The sequence below is a fragment of the Amblyraja radiata genome, chromosome 16 (genome assembly GCF_010909765.2).
Source record: "Amblyraja radiata isolate CabotCenter1 chromosome 16, sAmbRad1.1.pri, whole genome shotgun sequence".
Taxonomy (NCBI): Eukaryota; Metazoa; Chordata; class Chondrichthyes; order Rajiformes; family Rajidae; genus Amblyraja; species Amblyraja radiata.
Genome location: NC_045971.1, coordinates 52,541,030 through 52,565,040, shown reverse-complemented (window position 1 = coordinate 52,565,040; position 24,011 = coordinate 52,541,030). Strand labels below are relative to the sequence as shown.

The following is a 24,011-nucleotide window of genomic DNA, read 5'->3' as shown; positions in this document are numbered from 1 at the left end:
ATGATTTGAAAGCTGGAAACTTAAATTTGATGGAAAACATACAATCCATTAATGCCGGTAATGAAAAAATACTTGCGGGCATTGGGGCTCTGCAAAAAAAAGTTGATGATGTGCAAGAAGAATTAACAGGGAAAATTAATACGGTGGCAGAAGAGTCCACAAAGATGTTTGAGGCTGTGCATGAAACTGTTTCTGCAAATGTAAATGCAGTGAAAGATATGAAAGCTGTTGTGGAAGAGATGGCTGGAGAGATGCAGACGATGAAGTCAGAAATAGACAGCCTCAAGAGCCAACTTACAAAGGTTGCTGATAAATATGTTGACCTAGAAGCTCGCTCAAGACGTCAAAATATACGAATACGTGGAGTAAAAGAGGGAGCTGAGGGGGACAATGCTCGTGGGTACACTGCCAACCTAATTAAACACGTGCTCAATCTATCTGAGGCACCTGTAATTGAAGAAGCACATCGACTACCCAGAGTTAAACCAAGATCTCAAGGAGAACATGCCTACCCAAGACAGATCATAATCAAACTTCGGGATATCCCAACAATGGAAGCGCTGATGAAAAAGATCAAATACGGAGAGAACATGATGTACAGAAATGATTCTATTAAACTCCTACGGGACTACCCTCACAAGATTGTTCTGAAGAGAAGAAAGTTCTCACAGACCAGAGAAGCTCTTTACGAGGTCAAGGGTGTCAGATGTGGAGTGTATTATCCGGCCAGAATGCGTATTACTTTCATGGGAATCTCAAAAACATTTATTAACTCGGTGGAATCTCTTAAATACGCTCAAGAAATCGTGGCCAAGGCAGCAACAACTGAAGATTGATCACCAAGACGTCATGAACAAATTAATTTGCTTATTCCCCCAACAAGAATATTACAAGAAAAGTGAAATAAGCGAACAACACCAATCTTTAAAAATTACTACATGCAACAGATTTTCCACGAGACGTGTCTAGACATTATTATCTCGCCTTGAACATTGCAGAATCTAACTCAAGGACATTCTGTGCTCAAATGAGGAAAGACTGATAACATGGGAGTGAATCTGCTGAGCTGAGCGAAAAACATCACATGGCTTATATAGTTTTACAAAATATTGAGAATTAATAATAATTAATAATTAACAATACTAATATAGAAATTGCAACTGAAACTGATAAAAATGTGTTGCCTGCTTTATAACGCAGACAACCGTAATCACATATGTTCCGCAGCTCGAGTGGGGAGGGGAGGAGACTCAGGCACCTGGCATAATTCCAGGAGCCTGACTTCGGTTAAGCCTTTCAGCGAACAACTCACTTTTAACAATACTAAAACCAATTACAAATAGTTAAGAGATAAAGAGTGAGGAATATATGTAACTTAATACATGATTAGATTTGATAAGTCGGATGAAACATATATATATACTGCAACTGGGTGAAATAGAACTGATTTGGAAACGGTACCGACCCCCTAGGTTTTGGGTAATAAAGGCAGCGGGGCTAACCTTTTAACATCTACGCCGGAAGCGATATCGATGTCGTACCCCACAGACGAGTGGGTCACTCACTACGGTGTCCGAAACTCAGACACCGTAAATTTATTTGATATACTTTTTTTTTTTATTATCACAATATGTCACATCTATGTGTTTTCTTTTCAAGGACAATCGCAGAGGGGAACTACCAAGGAAGTCTATATTATAAATGCTCCCAAAATAACCAGAGTCCTGAGGTATGAATGCACCATAATAAATAAGGTCATCAAAATAGGTAGAAATGTATGACGACAATCAAAAGAAAATGGGAGGAATCACACTATGTAGTTGGAATATAAGGGCTATTAATGAACCTATTAAAAGGGGCAAGATACTAGCTCAGTTGAAATCATACAACACGGATATTTCGTTTCTACAGGAAACGCATTTTAAACATCAAGATCAGACGAGACTGAGGGCGAACTGGATAGGCCAAACATTTCACTCTTCATTTACTTCCAAACCTAGAGGTACCGCTATCATTATTCGTAAAGGAATTCCATTTAAATCAAAGAATATTATTTCAGATAAGGAAGGGAGATACCTTATAGTAGCAGGAGAGATCAATAATACGCCAATTACGCTGGTAAACATATATGCGCCCAATTTTGATAACCCTCAATTTTTTAATAAAATTCTGAATATAATTGCAGAATGTAATTATCAAAATGTCATAATTGGAGGAGACTTTAACTGTGTTTTAGACCCGTATCTAGATAAATCGATGCAAAAACAAAAAGGTAATAGGAAATCTAAAACCAGTGAACTCTTACATACATATATGGAAAACACAAATATAGTAGATGTGTGGAGGATTGCAAACCCGACGGGAAGGGATTATTCGTTTTATTCAACGGTGCATAAAACATACTCACGGATAGACTATTTTCTTGTGGATACAAAATTAATTCCGCACACTATGAACCCTAAATACCACACTAATGCGATCTCAGACCACTCCCCGTTAACTTTTGTTTTAAAACTAGAAGGAATGTCTATGAATAAATCGTTCTGGAGGTTTAACTCGCAAATTTTAAAAGACCCACAAGGGAGTATATATCTAAAAAAACAGATGGACCTATTTTTTGAGATAAATGATACACCAGATATATCCCCCACGCTATTATGGGAATCCTTCAAAGCATTTATTAGAGGAGTCATTATTTCATTTCAAGCTTATCAAAATAAAAAGAATAAGAATGAACAAAGACATTTAGAAGAACAAATAAAACAATTAGATACAGATAATGCTAAAGATCCAACTATGGATAAACATAATAAAATCCTATTATTGAAATTCAAGCTAAATAAATTACTGTCAGAGAAAGTTATAACATTATTTCAAATCACAAATCAAGAACACTTCGAATTCGGGGATAAACCCCACAAACTTTTAGCACGCCAACTGAAAAAACGGGAAAAAGAGAATGCAATATTAAAGATTAAATCAGATAGAGGGGAATTATTAACATTACCCAAGGATATCAATAAAAGATTTGCTCAATTTTACCAGAATCTATACACATCTAAAACGTTAATAGACAATAATAAAATTTCAGAATTTCTAGATAACTGTAACCTACCACAATTAGAACTGCGGGAACAAGAGGAACTGGGAGCACAAATTACTTCTAAGGAGATAGAAGACACAATAAAACACTAAAGAATGGAAAAACACCAGGACCAGATGGATTCAGTAATGAATTTTATAAATCTTTTTATGACATAGTTACTCCACGATTACAGAAAATGTATACATATGCTTTTGAGGAGCAAAGCTTACCTGAAACACTAGCAGAATCAACGATCATATTAATACTTAAAAAAGATAAAAATATTGAAGAACCAGGTTCATATAGAGCTATTGCTTTGTTAAATACGGATCAAAAAATAATAGCGAAAACACTAGCCAGTAGACTAAGCAGGTATGTTAGTAGACTAATAAATGAGGATCAAACAGGATTTATACCTAAGAGACATTCATTCAATAACTTGAGACGTTTGCTTAACATAATGCACTCACATAAATCTCACGACCAAGAGTTAGCTATCATCTCACTGGATGCAGAAAAAGCGTTTGATCAAGTAGAATGGGATTATATGATTAAAGTATTGCAAAAATTCCAATTGGGAGAGAACTTCATTGCATGGATAAAACTATTATATAACAAACCTACGGCTAGAATACTAACTAATAATATATTATCCTCGAAATTTGAACTATCAAGGGGCAATAGACAAGGTTGTTCATTAACTCCGCTGTTATTTGCTTTGGTAATTGAACCCCTTGCTGAAAAAATAAGAACACACCTGGATATTTACGGTTATAATACAAAATATTCAAATAACAAAATATCCCTAAATGCCGATGATGTACTACTGTACATCACAAAACCACAAATTAGTATACCGAATATATTAAATTTAATTGAGGACTTTGGATCCTTTTCAGGATATAGAATAAATTGGAACAAAAGTGAAATTATGTCGATAAAACCAAAAGACTCAACACATCTCAGGAAATTCCCCTTTAAAATAGCTACAGAAAATTTCAAATATTTGGGAATTGAAATTACTAGAAATTACCAGGATATGTTTAAAGCCAATTATAATCCCCTACTTAAGAAATTAAATAATCTGATTAAATTCTGGAAAACACTTCCGATGTCCTTAATAGGCAGAATAAACGCTATAAAAATGATTTTCTTACCACAAATTCTATACCTATTTCAATCAATACCTATATATCTCCCAAAAAAGTTTTTCAAAAAATTGGACTCAGACATTACAAATTTCATATGGGATTATAAACCCCATAGAATACAAAGAACACACCTTAATAAACGAAAAGAGTGGGGGGGTCTAGCGCTCCCTAACTTTATGTATTATAATTGGGCAGTAAATATTAAAAATATGATTCACCTGCTGGACAACTCTGCCCAGCAGGCGGACTGGATTGTAATGGAAAAAGGGGACTGCTCCCCGAGTTAAATATAGGAGCGATTATCCTCTCACCAATAAATCTGAATAATAAAAATTATAATAAAAACCCAATTATACATAGCACAATTAGAACATGGAAACAAATAAAACAGAATCTAAAATTAAGAAACCTATCTCTCTCAATACCAATAGCCAATAACCCATCGTTTAAACCATCAATCATAGACAAATCATTTATACATTGGGAAAGAATGGGAATCAAAACGCTCGAAGATCTGTATGAAGTGGGAAAATTACTATCATTTCAACAACTACAACTGAAATATAATTTGAAAAATAACCAATATTTTAAATATCTTCAAATTTGTGATTATTTGAAAAAATACACAAAAGACTATCATAATATGCCTTCCGACTTACTGGATGAAGCAATGAAGACAAAGGCGGAATCAGCTAACTTAATATCGTACTTATATAATATCATTTTAAACATAGAAATACCCACAACAGATGGAATTAGAAGAGACTGGGAACAAGAATTAGCTATAAAAATTTCAAAAGAGAGCTGGGATAATCATTTACTACAGGTGCATAAATGCTCGATCAATGTACGACATACGCTTATCCAATTCAAAACATTACATAGACTATATTATTCAAAAACTAAATTAAATAAAATCTTTCCTAATGCTTCACCAATCTGTGATAAATGTCTGTGTCAAGAAGCTACCATAGCGCACTCTTTTGTTTTTTGTACAAAAATCCAAAAATTCTGGCATGGAATATTTGATATTTTTTCAAAATTAATTAAAATAAAACTGGTACCAAAACCAGAATGGATCATTTTTGGGATATCGGAAGGTATCCCTGAATTAAACGTGTATCAGAAGAATTTACTCAATTACGGGCTAATAATGGGAAAAAAGCTCATACTTAAATTCTGGAAAAATGCGCCCACACCAACAATAAAAATGTGGACATCAAATATGTTTGAAACATTACATCTGGAAGAGATGAGATTCCTCTTAGCAGATAAAGCAAACCAATTCCAAAAGACGTGGTCTACGTTTATGGACCTATTACAAGCATGAGGTGCAATAGTAATTTTAAAAATAAATAAATAAATAAATGGTATCAGGACCTGGCATTGGGAGATAAAACAACAAAACAGACTTGGTTGGTAGTCTTTCTGCGGAGTTTAATGTTATAATAGAGCGATTGTCCTTACTTTCTTTTTCTTTCTTTTCTAGGGTCTACTTTCTTACTTTACTTCCTTCTCTAACTTCTTTTCTAAGGGGCTTTCTTTTCCCAACACTCTCTTGCACTTCACAACTCTTGCGCACCTTCTTTACTTTCCTTACTTCTATCTTTTTCTTAAAGCTTTAAAAAAAAAAAAAAAATGAAGCGGTACAAAAAATGTATTAAGATATATGTGTTGTGTGTTATTGTAATTTACCGTACTTCTAATAAAAAAAAAGAAAAAGAAAAAAAAAAAAAAAATCATTTCTGGAGATTGTTGCCATTTTTTTGTATCAGTCATTGGCTGTGGGTGAAGTGAAAAGATGCTGCCTGGGCTGCCACGTGACATTCTAGAGGCTAAACATAAGACACACCCGGGTCTGATCACCCTGCGCTGGGCCTGCCTCGACTGAGGGTGTCTTGTGATAAAAGGCCGAAACACCCAGTGACGTTGAGGTACACAACTGAAGATGTGTCTCATTGGTAGCAAAATCACCTAGTGGTCACCCCCAAGAATGCTCAATGTCAATTGTGGTGTAAAACCTTAGGGATTGTAACATCCAGTCCTACTAATCAATTTCATTATTGATAGCACAACATGAATTCTGGAGAATTCCGAAGAACACAGTGAGGTCAGAAAAACTTGCTTTATTTGTTACGTAGGGCACAAATGCGTCAAGACTTTCTTTAGTTCACCTAATCCATGATGTGTCTGTCAGACCTTGAGTACTAATCATCAGTCTCTTCATAAAGGCAAGAGTGAGCATGTTGCTATAGAAACTCCTCAGAGGAAAGACCCTTGTAGGAAAGGAAAGGAAACATTTCCTAATCTAATCAAATCCATGAAACAAGTAAAACACAACAGCGGCCAAACGATATTGACAAGTGTAGGAACTAACTTTGAAGTAATGGGGAGGTGTGCGACTGGCCTACGGCTACAGATATGCATGGAGGCGAGAATAATGTCTTATCATTTCTGGAGGTTGGCATTTTCTTTCATTATTGATAACACAACATGAATTCTGAAGAATTCCAAAGAGCACAGTTGTCAAAGTTCGTCTCTTAAAGAAAGCAGACAGCAACAAAATTGTTAAAGGTAAACCAAAACAATCTTTTAATCAATTTGCCAGACGGGAGTGGCGAGATCTACAAAGAGCACACACGTTGCTCAGTGCTTCTCGAGCTCCACTCAAAGAACAAAGGAAAATTAGAGTAATTATACAGTTTCTTATCAATAAAACACACCTTCTAAATCTGAGTGAAAGATCTGTAGCCAAAGGGAAACAAGGGAGGTTGGACCCATATATTTGCAATGTCAGCCTTATTCTCAAATCTTGGCACAGCTTCAGTACAGCTGCCCATTCCGGAAGGACAACTAACTTCATTTTGTTTTCAAATGACTTCCACCTTGGTTCCAGAATTGGCATCCGTCTGTGAACTAAAACAAGCTTGTAAGACTTGGATGAAAGCCACTACCTTGTCCTTGACTGGGACAGGCAGTTCAGACACATATCTAATATGGTGCTGTGCCCAGACTATACATCTCTATGTTAATACATTGTTGATATATTGTTTCAATGATTAGTGTAAACCAAACTTCTAAGATTTTCCCAGACTTTATGCTGCTGGGAAAATTCTCTTTTAAATTTGACTGCTTTCTGTTTTTCAGCAAATCTGCATTTTTAATTTACAGACCAAATTAAATTATTTCACAGTGAGGTCAGGATAAACTTGTTTTATTTGTTACGTTAGGCACAAATGCGTCAAAGCTTTCTTTAAAAAAACAATTTAAAATGCTTAAGAAGGAACTGCAGATGCTGGAAAATCGAAGGGAGACAAAAATGCTGGAGAAACACTGCGGGTGAGGCAACATCTATGGAGCGAAGGAAACAGGCAATGTTTCGGGTTGAAACCCTTCTTCAGACTGATGTGAGGGTGGGGGAGGGGGGAAGAAGAAAGGAGGAGGTGGAGCAAGTGGGCTGAGGGAGAGCTGAGAAGGGGAGGAGTAAGTAGGGACTACCTGAAATTAGAGAACGACGTTGATCCCAGGGATGGCGGGACTGTCATATGAGGAAAGATTGAAAAGACTAGGCTTGTATTCACTGGAGTTTAGAAGGATGAAGGGGTATCTTATAGAAACATATAAAATGATAAAAGGACTGGACAAGCTAGACGCAGGAAAAATGATCCCAATGTTGGGCGAGTCCAGAACCAGGGGCCACAGTCTTAGAATAAAGGGGAGGCTATTTAAAACTGAGATGAGAAAAAACTTTTTCACCCAGAGAGTTGTGAATTTGTGGAATTCCCTGCCACAGAGGGCAGTGGAGGCCAAATCACTGGATGGATTTAAGAGAGAGTTAGATACTCTAGGGCGTCAAGGGATATGGGGAGAAGGCAGGCAGGGGTTATTGATAGGGGACGATCAGCCATGATCACAATGAATGGCGGTGCTGGCTCGAAGGGCTGAATGGCCTCCTCCTGCACCTATTTTCTATGTTTAAATCAATGTTCATACCGCTGGGGTGCAAACTGCCCATGCGAAATATGAGGTGCTGCTGTTCTAATTTACGGTGGGCCTCACTCTGGCCATGGAGGAGTTGAAGTGCTGAGCCACCAGGAGATCAGGTTGGTTATTGTGAACCGAGTGTGTGTGTGAGAGAGAGAGTGTGTGTGTGTGTGTGAGAGAGAGAGTGCGTGTGTGAGAGTGTGTGTGTGAAAGAGAGAGGGAGTGTGTGAAAGAGATGGAGTGTGTGTGAGAGAGAGGGACTGTGTGTGTGTGTGACAGAGAGAGGGGGGAGTGTTGTGTGTGTGTGTGAGAGACTGTTTGTGTGTGTAGGTGAGAGAGAGGGAGAGAGAGAAAGGGGGAGTGTTGTGTGTGAGAGAGAGAGGGACTGTGTGTGTGTGTTTGAGAGAGGGAGAGAGGGGGAATGTTGCGTGTGCGAGAGAGAGGGACTGTGTGTGTGAGAGAGAGAGGGGGGAGTGTCGTGTGTGTGTGTGAGAGACTGTTTGTGTGTGTGAGAGAGTGTTTGTGTGCCTGAGTGAGAGCGAGTGAGGGGCTATGGGAGAGAGATAGGGAGCAAGAGAGGGAGTGTGTGAGAGAGATAGGGAGCAAGAGAGGGAGTGTGAGAGACAGGGAGCGAGAGAGGGTGTGTGAGAGAGATGAGGGGGTGGAGTGGAGAGATTTTGTGTAGGAGTGGGGCGGGGGAGAAGGGAGAGGGGAGAGAGAGGAATGTATATGTGCAGCTTTAAGGGACATTGGTCAGGTAACATTTGCATACAGTTCTGGTCATTCCATTACAGGACTGATGTGGAGGCTTTGGGGAAGGTGCAGGTCCAGAATGGCTTAAAAACAAGTAACTGCAGATGCTGGTTTACAAAAAAGGACACAAAGTGCTGGAGTAACTCAGCGGGACAGCCAGCATCTCTGGAGAGGGAATGGGTGACTGAAGAAACCATCCGAAACGTTACCCTTCCAGCATTTTGTGTCTACCTAAACAGCGCCAACCTATCTACGTGGCGGTGCGCCAGCAGGCTGGAGGAGCGGGCAAAGGCCTTGCCACAGAGCGGGCAGGTGAAGGGGCACTGACCGGTGTGGACTCGCCAGTGCTCCTGCAAGTGGTCAAGGCGGGTGAAGCCCTTACCACAGGATGGGCAGGGGAAGGGTCTCTCACCGCCGTGGGTACGCCGGTGCTGCCACAGGTTGGACATGCGGGTGAAACCCTTGCCACACTCAGTGCACACAAAGGGTCTCTCTCCGGTGTATATCCGCTGGTGCTCCCGCAGCCCCCGTGCTCTGTTGTCACAGTGGGAGCAGCTGGTCGCCGACGTGGGTCCGCCGGTGTCGCCGCAACCCCCGTGAGCTGTCAAACTCCTCACCGCAGTACGGGCAGTCGTAGGGCTGGCCACTGGTGTGCATGTGCTGGTGAGGCAGGGTGTGGGAGGCCGTGGCAAAGCGCTCTCCACACACCGGGCTGGTGAAGGGACAGTCGCCGGCGTGCACCCGCTGGTGGGACAGCAGATAGGTGGAGCAGGTGAATCTCTTGCCGCATTGGGTGCAGGTGTAGGGGCGCTCGCCGGTGTGGGTGCGCTGGTGCCTCAGCAGGAGGCTGGAGTGGGTAAAGCCCTTGCCGCACTGAGCGCAGGTGTAGGGGCGCTCGCCAGTGTGGGTGCGCTGGTGCAACAGCAGGGTGCCGGACTGGGTGAAGCCCTTGCCGCACTGGGTGCAGGTGTAGGGGCGCTCGCCAGTGTGGGTGCGCTGGTGCAACAGCAGGTTGCCGAAGCGGTTGAAGCCCTTGCCACAGTCATTGCAGGTGTAGGGCCGCTCCCCGGTGTGCACATGCCCATGCTGCTTCAGGTCTGGAAACGACTTGAAGCCTTTGCCGCAATCGGAGCAGGTGAAGGGCCGCTCACTGCTGTGCACCCGCCAGTGCTCCCGCAGCCCTGACAACTTGGCAAAGCTCTTGCCGCAGGTGGAGCAGGTGAAGGGACTCTCACCCGTGTGCACCCGCCGGTGCACCTTCAGCACATCCGCCGTCTTGAAGCTCTTGCCACAGGTGGAGCAGGTGAAGGGCCTCTCGCCGGAGTGCGTGCGGTTGTGCCGCAGCAGGTGGCTGGAACGGGTGAAGCTCTAGCTGCACTCCGAGCAGTCGAAGGAGCGTTCTCCCGTGTGCACCCGCTGATGGATATCCAGCTCGCTCGGGCTCTGCCAGGCCTTGCCACACACGTCGCACTCATAACACTTCTCCTTGTTGTGCCCCGTCATGTGGTCCTCCATCGGAGCTCAGCCCCTCGAAGCTCAGCCCGCACACCGAGCGGATGGGGGGGGGGGGTGGAGAACTCACCGGCACACTGGCCGCCCTCAATGGCCGCTCACGTCCACAGCAACGGCTCCTAAACCCTGCAAGATGGGAACACAGAGGGTCAACAACCTGGCAAACAGGACATGACTAGCACATATTGGGTGCGTTTATGGCGGAGGAAACCCTTATATAATTATGCGCGGCACAGTGACGCAGCGGTACAGTTGCTGCCTCACCGCCAGAGACCCGGGCTTGATCCTGACTATGGGTGCTGTCTGTGTGGAGTCTGTACGTTCTCCCCTTGACCTGCGTGGGGTTTTACTCCGGGCGCTCCGTTTCCTCCAACATTTCAAAGACGTTCAGGGTTGTTGATTAATCGGCCTCCGCAAAATTGTTAAATTATCCCTAGTGTGCGTAGGATAGTGCTAGTGTACAGGGTGGTCGCTGGTTGGCGCGGATTCCGCCGGCCGAAAGACCTGTTTCCGCGCTGCATCTCTAAACAAAACTAAACCAAACAAGGGCCTCGACCCAAAATGTCACCCATTCATTCTCTCCACAGATGCTGCCTGACCCGTTGAGTTACTCCAGCACTTTTTGTCTATCTTCTCCACAGATGCTGCCTGACCTGCTGAGTTACTCCAGCACTTTGTGTCTATCTTCTCCACAAATGCTGCCTGAACTGTTGAGTTACTCCAGCACTTTGTCATAGATTCATAGAGTGATACAGCGTTGGAAAGAGGCCCTTCAGCCCAACTCCTACTTGCACTCCTAGATCCCTCGGCTCCGCACATTCCCTCAGCGCCCCGCCATTCAGTGAAGATCCTGCCCTGGTTTGACTTCCTAAACTGCAACACCCTCCCCACCCCCAAATAATGTGAACGCACCCCCAGCTGGCACCCTACCCCCTTCCTTGGCTCACTTGACGCCTCTCTCTATCTCAACGAAAACTCCATTAATCCCCACTCGGCACCAAAACACACTCTCCCTTGAATCCTCCCCCTCCTTGGGCTCCGCACAAACAACAAAACAGAGACTAGTCATTTACCCAAAGGGTAAAAGGAAGAACGAAAAAAATCAGAAGAAGATAGAGAGAGAGATCGACGAGATGAGCGAATAGAATCTATAGATAGAGATCTCTCTCTATCTCTCTCTCTCCGATCTCTCGCTCTCTCTCTACGCTCTCTCTCTCTCTTCTCTCTCTCTCTCTCTTCTCTCTTCTCTCTCATATCTCTCTCTATCTCTTCTGTTCCTCAGACGTCATTAATACATTTTAGGTATGATAATTCAGCGGTTTTGCTCATACCTGTGGCCTTAGTTTAATACAATTTTGGAGTCATGCTTTTAGCATAATGAATTATGGTTTTTATTTCAAGAATAAACATTTTTTTTAAAAGCCACAATAGCACAGCTACAACCATTAGACTCAACTTTATGGACATGGGTTTAAAAGGCAGCCTGATGATGCATGTGGTTCTTGTGAAATACCAACTTGTGTAATGTCATCACAGCAGATTTAGAATTATTTTACCGAGGGGTCGGGGTCGAATGTTTTGGGAACAAATCCACAGCCCAGTTTATTCCGCTCCCCTGTGTGTTTATAACATTATTTACCCCAGTTTAACCGGGTTTATTTCCCCAGGCGTGTAGTTTATTTGGTGATTTATTGATTATTCACAGAGGGGGGGAGCCAGAGAGGGAGATGTTTATAACGTGTTTTATCCCAGGACGCTGCTCCAGACAGTGAGTTTATATTATTGACCCCAGACCAGTTTTATTCCCCCAGACGTGTAGTTTATGTGGAGATTGACCTCAGCTCTCTCTCCCCCCCAGATTTACCGGGTTTATTTATTTCGCTGATTCCTCTGCTGATTTATTTATTTATTTATAACCTCAGTTATTGATCTGAGTGAATAAGAGGGTGAGGCTGGTTTATTTATAACGAGTTTGACCCGTTTTCCCCACACACACGTGTACTGGAAAATGGAAAATGGCCAATGTAACACCTATATTTAAAAAAGGAAGTAAACAGAAGGCGGGTAACTGTAGACCGGTTAGTCTAACATCGGTGGTGGGTAAAATGTTAGAGACAATTATTAAAGAAACACTAACGGGGCACTTGGATAAACAAGACTTCATCGGACAGAACCAGCATGGTTTTGTGAAGGGGAAGTCCTGTTTAACGAATCTGCTCAAATTCTTTGAGGAAGTAACAACCCGGGTGGATAAAGGGGAACCGGTGGATGTGGTATACTTGGACTTCCAAAAGGCTTTTGACAAGGTGCCACATAAGAGACTATTGCTAAAAATAAAAAATTATGGGATTGGGGGTAATATATTAGCATGGGTAGAGGATTGGCTAACAAATAGGAAGCAGAGAGTGGGGATAAATGGTTCATACTCGGGATGGCAACCGGTAACTAGCGGGGTTCCGCAAGGGTCGGTGCTGGGACCCCAGTTGTTCACAATTTATATAAATGATTTGGAGGAGGGAACCAAGTGTAATATATCAAAATTTGCGGACGATACAAAAATGGGAGGAAAAGTAGGGGATGAGGAGGATAGGAAGAGTCTGCAAAAGGATATAGATAAGCTAGGTGAGTGGGCAACAACTTGGCAGATGAAATTTAATACTAATAAATGTGAAGTCATTCACTTTGGGAAAAAAAATGATAGGGCAAGTTATTTTCTAAATGAGGAGGAGCTGCGTTGTAATGCAACGCAAAGGGATCTAGGGGTAGTAGTACATGAATCACTAAAAGTTAGTATGCAGGTGCAGCAAGCAATCAGGAAGGCCAATGGAGTTTTGGCCTTTATTGCTAGGGGGATTGAGTATAAAAACACGGAGGTCTTGCTGCAGCTGTACACAGTATTAGTGAGACCACATTTGGAATACTGTGTACAGTTCTGGGGTCCATACTTAAGAAAGGATGTACTAGCCCTGGAGGCAGTGCAGCGAAGGTTTACAAGATTAATTCCTGCAATGAGGGGATTGACATATGAGGAAAGGTTAAGTAGGCTGGAACTCTACTCTTTGGAGTTTAGAAGAATGAGAGGCGATCTCATTGAAACATATAAGATCGTGAGGGGCCTTGATCGGGTGGATGCACCGAGGATGTTCCCAATGATCGGGGAAACTAGAACTAGGGGACATAGTTGCAGAATAAGGGGGGGCTCTTTTAAAACCGAGATGAGGAAGAACTTCTTCACCCAGAGGATGGTTAATTTATGGAATTCACTGCCCCAGGGAGCAGTGGAAGCAGAAACATTAAATATATTTAAGTCTAAAATAGATGGTTTTTTAGCTGCCAAGGGGATAAGGGGCTACGGGGAGAGGGCAGGGATATGGACCTAGGTATGGTTAGTATAGTAAGACCTGAGTGATCTCCTGGACAAGTGTCGATCGCCTGGATTGGGGTCGGAGAGGAATTTCCCGGATTTTTTTCCCGAATTGGACCTGGGTTTTTATCCGGTTTTTTGCCTCCCCCAGGAGATCGCGAGGTTCTTGGGGTGGAGAGGGGTGATAGCGGTATAAAGGGGAGGGTAGTGTCTTGTGTTCTGTGTCTTGTGTCTACTGTTTGTGGGTAAGGGTGTCTGTTTAGTGTTCAGCCATGAGCGAATGGCGGTGCGGGCTCGACGGACCTGGTGGTCTACTCTCGCACCTACTTTCTATGATTCTATGTTTCTACTGTCCTGTAGTGTAGATGATGTATCTCCACCATGTTGACCACACACTGTACTGTACTGTAGATGATGTTTCTCCACCATGTTGACCCCACACACACACTGTACTGTAGATGATGTTTCTCCACCATGTTGACCCCACAGATCCCGCTCAATCCGCTGCTGATTTACAACATTATTTACCTCAGCTCCGTCCGCAGCGACGTCACCAACTGCCGCTTCTCCGCCGCCATTTTCATGCGGTCGACGGGCAGATTCGGCTCGGGGCGGGCGGGCGGGCGGCCATCTTGGTGAGGGCAGTTGAGGTCGGCAGCCGGTGGCCATCTTGGTGAGGGCAATTGAGGTCGGCAGCCGGTGGCCATCTTGGTGAGGGATTGACGGTGGCCGTCTGGATGGGGCACCTTAAGTGGCGCTGGTTGACGGCGGCCATCTTGGTGAGGGCAGTTGAGGCGGCTCCGCTGATTGGTCGGCAGCCGGCGGCCATTTTTGTGAGGGGTTGATGGCGGCCATCTTAATATGGGGCAAAGTTGGTGTTGACGGCGGCCATCTTGGTGAGGGGTTTATAGTAGCAGATTATGATATCGTTCAAGAGATTGCTCCCTGGAGCCACTTAGGAGACAGCATGGAGTTAGGAGAATGTCGTTTTACGCATGTCAGCTCTCCACCAGACTTGCAACGCTTCTCGAAAGATAAATAACACAGTCTTTTGATAAATAACAGTCTTTTGATTAATAGTTTATGTTAATAGTTTAATAGTACTATCATCCCCTCCAAGCTGGTTACCAAACTCGCAGAACTGGATCTCTGCGCATCCCTCTGCAATTGGATTCTCGACTTCCTCATTCACAGACCACAGTCTGTTCGTGTTGGTGGAAATGTGTCAGACTCGATAACAATCAGCACGGGAGCACGTCAAGGCTGCGTGCTCAGCCCCCTGCTGTACTCACTCTATACTCATGACTGCGAAGCCGGTCATAGTGCGAACTCCATCATCAAGTTCGCTGATGGTGATGAGTCAGAGTATAGAAGAGAGATCGAGCGACTGTCCATATGGTGCCAGCACAATAACCTGGCCCTCAACACCAGCAAAACCAAGGAACTGATTGTTGACTTTGGAAGGTGTAGGATGGGGACCCACAGTCCCGTTTATATCAACGGGTCAATGATTGAAAGGGTCAAGAGCTTCAAATTCGTGGGCGTGCACATCTCTGAACATCTTTCCTGGTCCAAGAACATTGATGCAATTATCAAGAAAGCACATCAGCGCCTCTACCTCCTGAGAAGCTTACGGAGAGTCGGTTTGTCAAGGAGGACTCTCTTTAACTTCTACAGGTGCACAGTAGAGAGCATGCTGACCGGTTGCATCGTGGCTTGGTTAGGCAACTTGAGCACCCTGGAGAGGAAAAGACTACAAAAAGTAGTAAACACTGCCCAGTCCATCATCGGCTCTGACCTTCCTTCCATCGAGGGGATCTATCACAGTCGCTGCCTCAAAAAGGCTGGCAGTATCATCAAAGACCCACACAATCCTGGCCACAACACTCATCTCCCCGCTACCTTCAGGTGGAAGATACAGGAGGCTCAAGACTGCAACGACCAAGGAATAGCTACTTCCCCACAGCCATCAGGCTATTAAACTTGGCCCGGACAAAACTCTGAACATTAATAACTCATTATCTGTTATTTGCACTTTATCAGTTTATTTATTCATGTGTGTGTATATATTTATATAATGGTATATGGACACACTGATCTGTTTTGTAGTCAATGCCTACTATGTTCTGTTGTGCTGAAGCAAAGCAAGAACTTCATTGTCCTATCAGAGATACATGACAATAAACTCAATTGAACTCACTTGAACTTGAACTTGATTTATTGTTGAAGAAAAACAGTAATATATTCATCCAACCTTCTTTGACTCATACACTTTAATCTTCATCAAACTTCAGCATGTCGCTTAGAAATGTTGGAAAACTCCTCATGTAGGAAAGTTCCTCATGCAGGAAAGCTCCTCATGGTCGAAAGTTATTCCTTCTCCATGCTCCTCCAAACTAACAAATTACTAGCTTTTGCGCTAGAATCCCCGCAGCAAACACGCCCCAGGTGATGCAATAAATCCACCCACATGATTACAGGCAGACTAAATTTAAAGGCAAATGCTATAATTAGGACACACAGCATTATGCAAAATGGTTACTACATGGTTGACGGTGGCCATCTTGGTGAGGGGTTGATGGTTGAGGGGGGGGGGGTTGGGTGTGTGGGTGTGTGGGGCCAAGTGTGTGTTAGTGTGGATGTGTGTGGGTGTGTGTGTGGGTATATGTGGGGACTGGATGTGTGGGCCAGGTGCGTATGGGGACTGCGTGGTTACAGAGTGGGGCAGGATGTGTGTTTAGGGGGGGGTGTGTGTGGGTGTGGGTGTGGGCGTGGGTGTGGGTGTGGGTGTGTGTGTGTGTGTGTGTGTGTGTGTGTGTGTGTGGGTGTGGGTGTGGGCGTGGGTGTGGGTGTGGGTGTGTGTGTGTGTGTGTGTGTGTGTGTGTGTGTGTGTGTGTGTGTGTGGGGGGGGGTGTGTGTGGAGGGGGGTGTGTGTGTGTGTGGACTGAGTGGTTACAGAGTGGGGCAGGATGTGTGTTTAGGGTGTGTGTGTGTGTGTGTGTGTGTGTGTGTGTGTGTGTGTGTGTGTGTGTGTGTGTGTGTGTGTGTGTGTGTGTGTGTGTGTGGAGGGGTGTGTGTGTGTGTGTGTGTGTGTGTGTGGACTGAGTGGTTACAGAGTGGGGCAGGATGTATGTGGGGCCGAGTCCGTACGTGGGCTGCACTGGGCTTACATAGTGGTGTGTGTGTGTATGTGGGGCCGGGTGTGTACGTGGGCTGCGTGGGGCTTACATAGTGGGGCCGGGTGTGTGTGGGGTCAGGGTGTGTGTAGATCAGGGTGTGTGGGGCCGGTTGCGTGTGGGTCAGGGTGTGTGTGTGTGTGCGTGTGCGTGTGTGTGTGTGTGGGGCGGGGTGTCGAGGGCTCCCAGTTTCTGTGGGTCAGTGCGCGAATGCTCTGGGTGTTCAGCTCCAGGATGAACTCAAACCTCGGCCACAGGATCTGGAGAGACACACGGCCACACAGTACCTGGAGAGACACACGGAGCCGTGACAAACCTTGTCCTCTCTTGCAGCATCTTTAACCAAAAATAGATTCATTCCAGTATTTACAACACCAAGAAATTCAGAACAAAACACACCCACACAATACAAGTACAACAAATGTTCTTAAACATGTGGGCTGTCACGGTGGCACAGCGGTACAGTTGCTGCCTTACTGCGAATGCAGCGCTGGAGACCCAGGTTCGATTCCAACTACAGCACGTCTGTACGGAGTTTGTACATTCTCCCTGTGACCTGCGTGGGTTTTCTCTGAGATTCGGTTTCCTTCCACGCTCCAAAGACTCACAGGTTTGTAGGTTGATTAGCTTGGTAAATGTAAAAATTGTCCCTCGTGGATGTAAGATAGTGTTAATATGCGGGGATCACTGGTCAGTGCGGACCCGGTGGGCCGAAGGGCCTGTTTCCACTGGGAATCACTAAATTAGGTTAAACTAAACGTGTAAGGAGTGGATGCGGGATAACATAGAAGTAGTGAGAACGGGTGATCGATGGTCGGCTTGGCCTGTTACCATGTTGTATCTCTAAACTAAACTAAACATAACCAAACTAAGATGATGCGCAGGCAGCATCTGTGGAGAACATGGATAGGCGACGTTTCACAGAGCGCTGGAGTAACTCAGCGGGTCAGGCAGCATCTGTGGAGAACATGGATAGGCGACGTTTCAGAGTGCTGGAGTAACTCAGCGGGTCAGGCAGCATCTGTGGAGAATATGGATAGGTGACGTTTCACACAGTGCTGGAGTAACTCAGCGGGTCAGGCAGCATCCGTGGAGAACGTGGATAGGCGACGTTACACAGAGTGCTGGAGTAACTCAGCGGGTCAGGCAGCATCTGTGGAGAACATGGATAGGCGATGTTTCACACAAGTCTGAAGAAGAGTCTCGACCCGAAACGTCACCCTTCTCTCCAGAGATGCTGCCTGTCCTGCTGCGTTACTCCAGAATTTTGTGTCTATCTTCGGTTTAAACCAGCATCTGCAGTTCCATTCTTAAGACTGATGTCAGGGGAGAGGGAGATACATAGATAAGGAGTGTAAGGTGTGAAAACAGGACAAAGGGAATGGAGTGCAGGAAAATGTAGAACAGACCAGTGTTCGCTGGGAGAATGTGACAACAAAGCAAACAGAGATAAAATGTAGTCGGAGCCAGTAAGACTGGTTGAAGAACTGGGAAAGGGGAGAGAGAGAGGGAAAGCAAGACTTACTTGAAGCTAGAGAAGTCAATGTATAAGAAGGAACGACAGATGCTGGTATTAACCGAAGATAGACAAAAAGCTGGAGTAACTCAGCGGGAGAGGCAGTGTCTCTGGAGAGAAGCAATGGGTGACGTTTCGGGTCGAGACCCTTTTTCAAACTCAATGGGTGACGTTTTCGGGTCGAGATCCTTCTTCAGAAATCAATGTTCATACTGCTGGGGTGCAAACTGCCCGAGTGAAATATGAGGCGCTGTTTGGACATTCTGCTTCACTTACTTGTCGGTCATCATGATCTAGAAGCGGAGGATGATGTGGATCGACAGGAAAACGGTGATACTGTCGTAGCAATCAGCAACATAGGTGTCCATGTGTTTCTGAAGGGGAATTACACACCGACCATTCTGATTCACAGATCAGGATCTTACAGAAACATATAACAATACTGTAGGGATTGGACAGGCCAGATGCAGGAATAATGTTCCCCATGTTGGGGGTGTCCAGAACCAGGGCTCACAGTTTAAGAATAAGGGGTAGGCCATTTAAATATGATCATGGCTGATCATCCAACATCAGTACCCCGTTCCTTCTTTCTCCCCATATCTCTGGATCCCGTTATCCGTAAGAGCTAAATCTAACTCTCTCTTGAAAGCATCTAGAGAATTGGCCTCCACCGCCTTCTATGACAGAGAATTCCACAGATTCACAACTCTCTGGGTGAAATAGTTGTTTTCCTCATCTCCGTTCTAAATGGCCTACCCCTTATTCTTAAACTGTGACCATTGGTTCTGGACTTCCACCAAAATGGGGAGCATTTTTCCTGCATCGAGCCTGTCCGCGGGGAAGGCCAAATGCAAGGGTAAATCATTTCTCTCCACCAGCGGCCAGAGTTTGCTTAAACTCACCAAGACAATGCTGAGGGTTTTGCCCTTGATGGCGTTGAAGATATCTTGAGCGGAGCTTCCGGTCACGATGAAGAAGTCACAGAGGAAGAGGTATTCACAACAGCTGTTGTCTAGAAGGCCGTAGTGCTGGCTCCGAAACAGGCTCTCAAAGGGGTACTGGGAGGGAGGAGAGTAACGTCACATCACAGAAGATAAGGTACAAAATACTGGAGTAACTCAGCGGGACAGGCAGCATCTCTGGAGAGAAGGAATGGGTGATGTTTCGGGTCGAGACCCACCTTCAGACTGATGCTTCTTGGACTCCCCCTGACGGTCTTCTACTCTCTCAAGACCTCGTTATTTCTAACTGTCGGGGTGATGTCGACCGTCTCAACTTTTCCACCCCCTTTATCTATCCTAACCTCATCCCCTCTGAATGTACAGCCCTCCGCTCACTCTACAGGCTGCATCAAACCCGACATTATCCAACCCGTCTACAAGGGAGGTGCCATGGTAGTCTGGCGCGAGGTCCTCTGTCTGGCTGACCTAGTCTAGTCAGGCAGATCTAGTCTAGTTGAGGCCAGGCGACAACTCTCAGACACCTCCTCCTCCTTATCCAAGGTAGACACAAAATGCTGGAGTAACTCAGCGGGGCAGGCAGCATCTCTGGAGAGATGAAATGGGTGACGTTTCGGGACGAGACCCTTCTTCAGACTGATGTCAGGGGAGGGGGCGGGACAGATATAGAATGTGGTTGGAGACAGTAAGACTGGTGGGAGAACTGGGAAGGGGAAGGGAATGGAGAGAGGGGAAGCAAGGGCTATCTGAAGTTAGAGAAGTCAATGATCAGACCGCTGGGGTGTAAACTACGCATGCAAAATATCAGGTGCTGTTTCCCCAAACTCAGAAAAAAACCCATGCAGTTACGGGGAGAACGTACAAACTCTGTTTTGATAGCACCCGTAGTTGGGATCGAACCTGGGTCTCCGGCGCTGCAACTTTACTCCTGTGCCATCGATTCTCTCTCCACGGCCACTGCCTGACCTGCTAAGTGCTGCCAGCCCCGTCTGCTGGTTTGACCCTGGGGAATGGACAGTGGGGGATGGGGGGGGGGGGGGGGGGGGGGGGGTTGGAAGGGGAGGGATTGGAAAAGGAGGGGGGGTAGCTCGCTTACCCGAGTGTCGTTCTTCTGTGCTGCGTGGGGCACGATGATGGGGGCTTCCAGTTCCGACGAGGCAATCACGTTTCCACGGTTACCCAGGGTGAAGATGATGCTCCTGTTCTTCAGCGACGGCTTGAAGGAGAAGCATTGAGCAGTGAGTCAACTGTGTAGGAAGGAACTGCAGATGCCGGTTTAAACCGAAGATAGACACAACATGCTGGAGTAACTCAGCAGGACAGGCAGCATCTCTGGAGAGAAGGAATGGTGGCATTTCAGGTCGAGACCGTTCTACAGACTCCTTCTTCTGAAGAAGGGTCTCAACCCGAAATGTCGCCCATCCCTTCTCTCCAGAGATGCTGCCTGACCCGCTGAGTTACTCCAGTCAAGGTTAAATGTTGATGCTTAACCAGGGGAATACCCGAGCTGTGACTACCGAAGTTCACCAGGGTTTAGTTGGCTGTCGTTAGCAGCACAGTGTTAGGATACACAGTCAGCACTGGCAAAGCATTTGTCCGCACTGGGCCTGTACTCGCTGGAGTTTAGAACAATGAGGGGGGACCTCACTGAAACATACAGAAGAGTCAAAGGCATGGATATAGTGGGTGTGGAGAGGATGTTTCCATTAGTGGGAGAATCTAGGACCAGAGGTTACAGCCTCAGAATTAAAGGACGTTCTTTTAGGAAAGAGATGAGGAGCAATTTCTTTAGTCAGAGGGTGATGAATCTGTGGAATTCTTTGCCACAGAAGGCTGTGGAGGCTAAGTCAGTGGGTGTTTTTTAAGGCAGAGATAGATAGATTCTTGATTAGTACGCGTGTCAGATGTTATGTGGAGAAAGCAGGAGAATGGGGTTAGGAGGGAGACATAAATCAGCCATGATTGAATGGCGGTCAACTTGATGGGCCAACTGGCCTAATTCCACTCCTATTCCTTGTGACCGTAAAGGATATCTTTCTTGGCCGTGTCCTCCACTCCCATCAGATCATCCTTGTCAGCGACCTCTTCATACTGGGGAGGAGAACAAGGTCCATTGACAGCAGAACACAAATTACACAAGACTTTGCAACGGCGATGGCTGCCTTCATCACGGGCTCTGACCTGCACTTTCATCAGCCGGTTGCTGTAGGACTTGAATTAGGACAGGTAGATCTTGCTGACGGAGTCTACGTATTCATCCCGGATCTCCTTCACCACCTGACGCTCGTTTGCCAGCAAGAACTGGTAGAAAACCCTGATGGGGGAATGAGGGTGGGGGTAGGGAGGAAGAATGGGGTCAGGAGGGAGAGATATATCAGCCATGATTGATTGGTGGAGTAGACTTGATGGGCCAAATAACCTCATTCTACTCCTATCCCTTATGAATGAATGAATAAATAAGTTTATTGGCCAAGTATGTTCACATACAAGGAATTTGCCTTGGTACACCGCTCGCAGGTAACAACACCACATACAGTAAACAATTAAGACTTAAAACATAAAACATTAAACATTAGGAATAAAACATGATATCAGAACTGAACGAGGAGGAGGACTCAAATGCAGGCTCGGACACAGGGCAGATCAGTTTTCAGAGTTTAATCGGTCCAAGTCGGCACAGGTAAGCAAAAAACGGAGGCAACAGTGCAATCAAGGAGCAGGCAAAAACAGTAGTTGAAAAACAGGCAATGGTCGAGATAACAAGGTCAAAAGATTTCTAGAGCTGGCACGAGGTGATACAAAGTAACATACACAACGAACTGGCAATGAGAACTAAAACACAAAGGGCTTAAATACACAGACTAACAGGGGATAACGAGACACAGGTGAATAGAATATAGAATAGTTTAGAATAGTTTCTTTATTGTCATTGTAACATGAACCATGTACAACGAAATTGTAAAATGTCAGCCAGTCAGTGCACCATTCAAACATTTCTAAAGCTAACGATACATACAAAGTAAAATATTTAAAAAGATAAACAACTAAAATAAATATCATAAAAATAGCACGCATAAACACCCAGCCCTACATCCTTCTGTCGATTTCATGTATGTATGTATCGCCCCTGCGTTCCTTGGCGGCTACATTTAGTGCCTTTATAGCAGTGGGGTAAAAACTGTTTTTAAGTCTGTTTGTCCTTGTCCTTGTAGATCTGTACCGTCTGCCTGACGGTAACAGTTCAAACAGGGAGTGTCCGGGGTGGGAAATGTCCTTTATAATACTCTGGGATTTTTTGATGCAGCGGGAACTGTGTAAGTCCTCCAAGGTAAGGAGAGGGCATCCGACAATCCTCTGGGCGTTGTCAATGGCCCTCTGGAGCGCTTTCCTCTGAGCCGCTGTGCAGCTGGTGTACCATACGCATACACAGTATGTTAGGAGGCTCTCAATGGAGCACCGATAAAAGGACAGCAGCAGTCTCTGAGTGATGTTATTCTTCCTGAGCACCCTCAGGAAGTGCAGTCTCTGCTGGACCTTTTTCAGCAGCGCAGAGGTGTTCACGCTCCACGTCAGGTCCTCCTCAATATGGATTCCCAGGAAGCGGAAATCCGCCACCCTCTCCACACAGTCCCCTCCGATAATTAATGGTACCATGTCCGTTTTATTCTTCCTGAAGTCTATTATTATCTCCTTGGTCTTTAAGGTGTTAAGGAGCAGGTTATTTTCTCCACACCACACTGTCAGCTGCTCCACCTCATCCCGGTAGGCGTACTCGTCCCCCCCGGAGATGAGTCCCACCACCGTAGTGTCATCCGCAAATTTAACAATGGTGTTGCTGTGGTGGGCGGGGATGCAGTCATGTGTGTAGATGGTGTAGAGCAGGGGGCTCAGCACGCAGCCCTGTGGAGAGCCGGTACTGAGGCTGAGGGCCGTGGATGTGTGATGGCCCACTCTGACTCTCTGGCTGCGACCCGACAGGAAGCTATTTATCCACATGCAGGTGGAGTGTGGAAGTCCCAAGTCCCCCAGTTTGTCCACCAGTTTGTGGGGAAGGATGGTATTAAAGGCAGAGCTGTAGTCCACAAAGAGCATCCGCACGTAGCTCCCCCGCTGCTCCAGGTGGGACAGTGCAGCATGGAGAGCTGTGGCTACAGCGTCCTCTGTAGATCTATTCGCTCTGTACGCAAACTGGTGGGGGTCAAAGCTTCGGGGCAGGAGTGATGTGATGTGACCCCGGACCAGTTTTTCAAAACACTTCATCACCACTGGTGTGAGTGCGACTGGCCGGTAGTCGTTGAGGCTGGAAATGTGGGGTTTTTTGGGCAAGGGGACTATGGTTGCGGACTTCAGACAGGGTGGAACAGTGGACTGGGCCAGAGACTGGTTGAAAATCCTCGTACAGACTCCAGCCAGCTGGTCAGCGCAGTCCTTCAGCACGCGTCCAGAGACGCCGTCGGGTCCAGTAGCCTTCCTTGGATTGATGGCCCGCAGCGTGCGCCTCACCTCATGCT

General features: G+C 45.4%; 1 pseudogene; it reads right to left on the bottom strand.

Annotated features, from left to right (window-relative positions):
- The window catches only part of LOC116982317, a 78,605-nt pseudogene that overhangs the window by 2,558 nt on the left and 52,036 nt on the right, over positions 1 to 24,011 (bottom strand).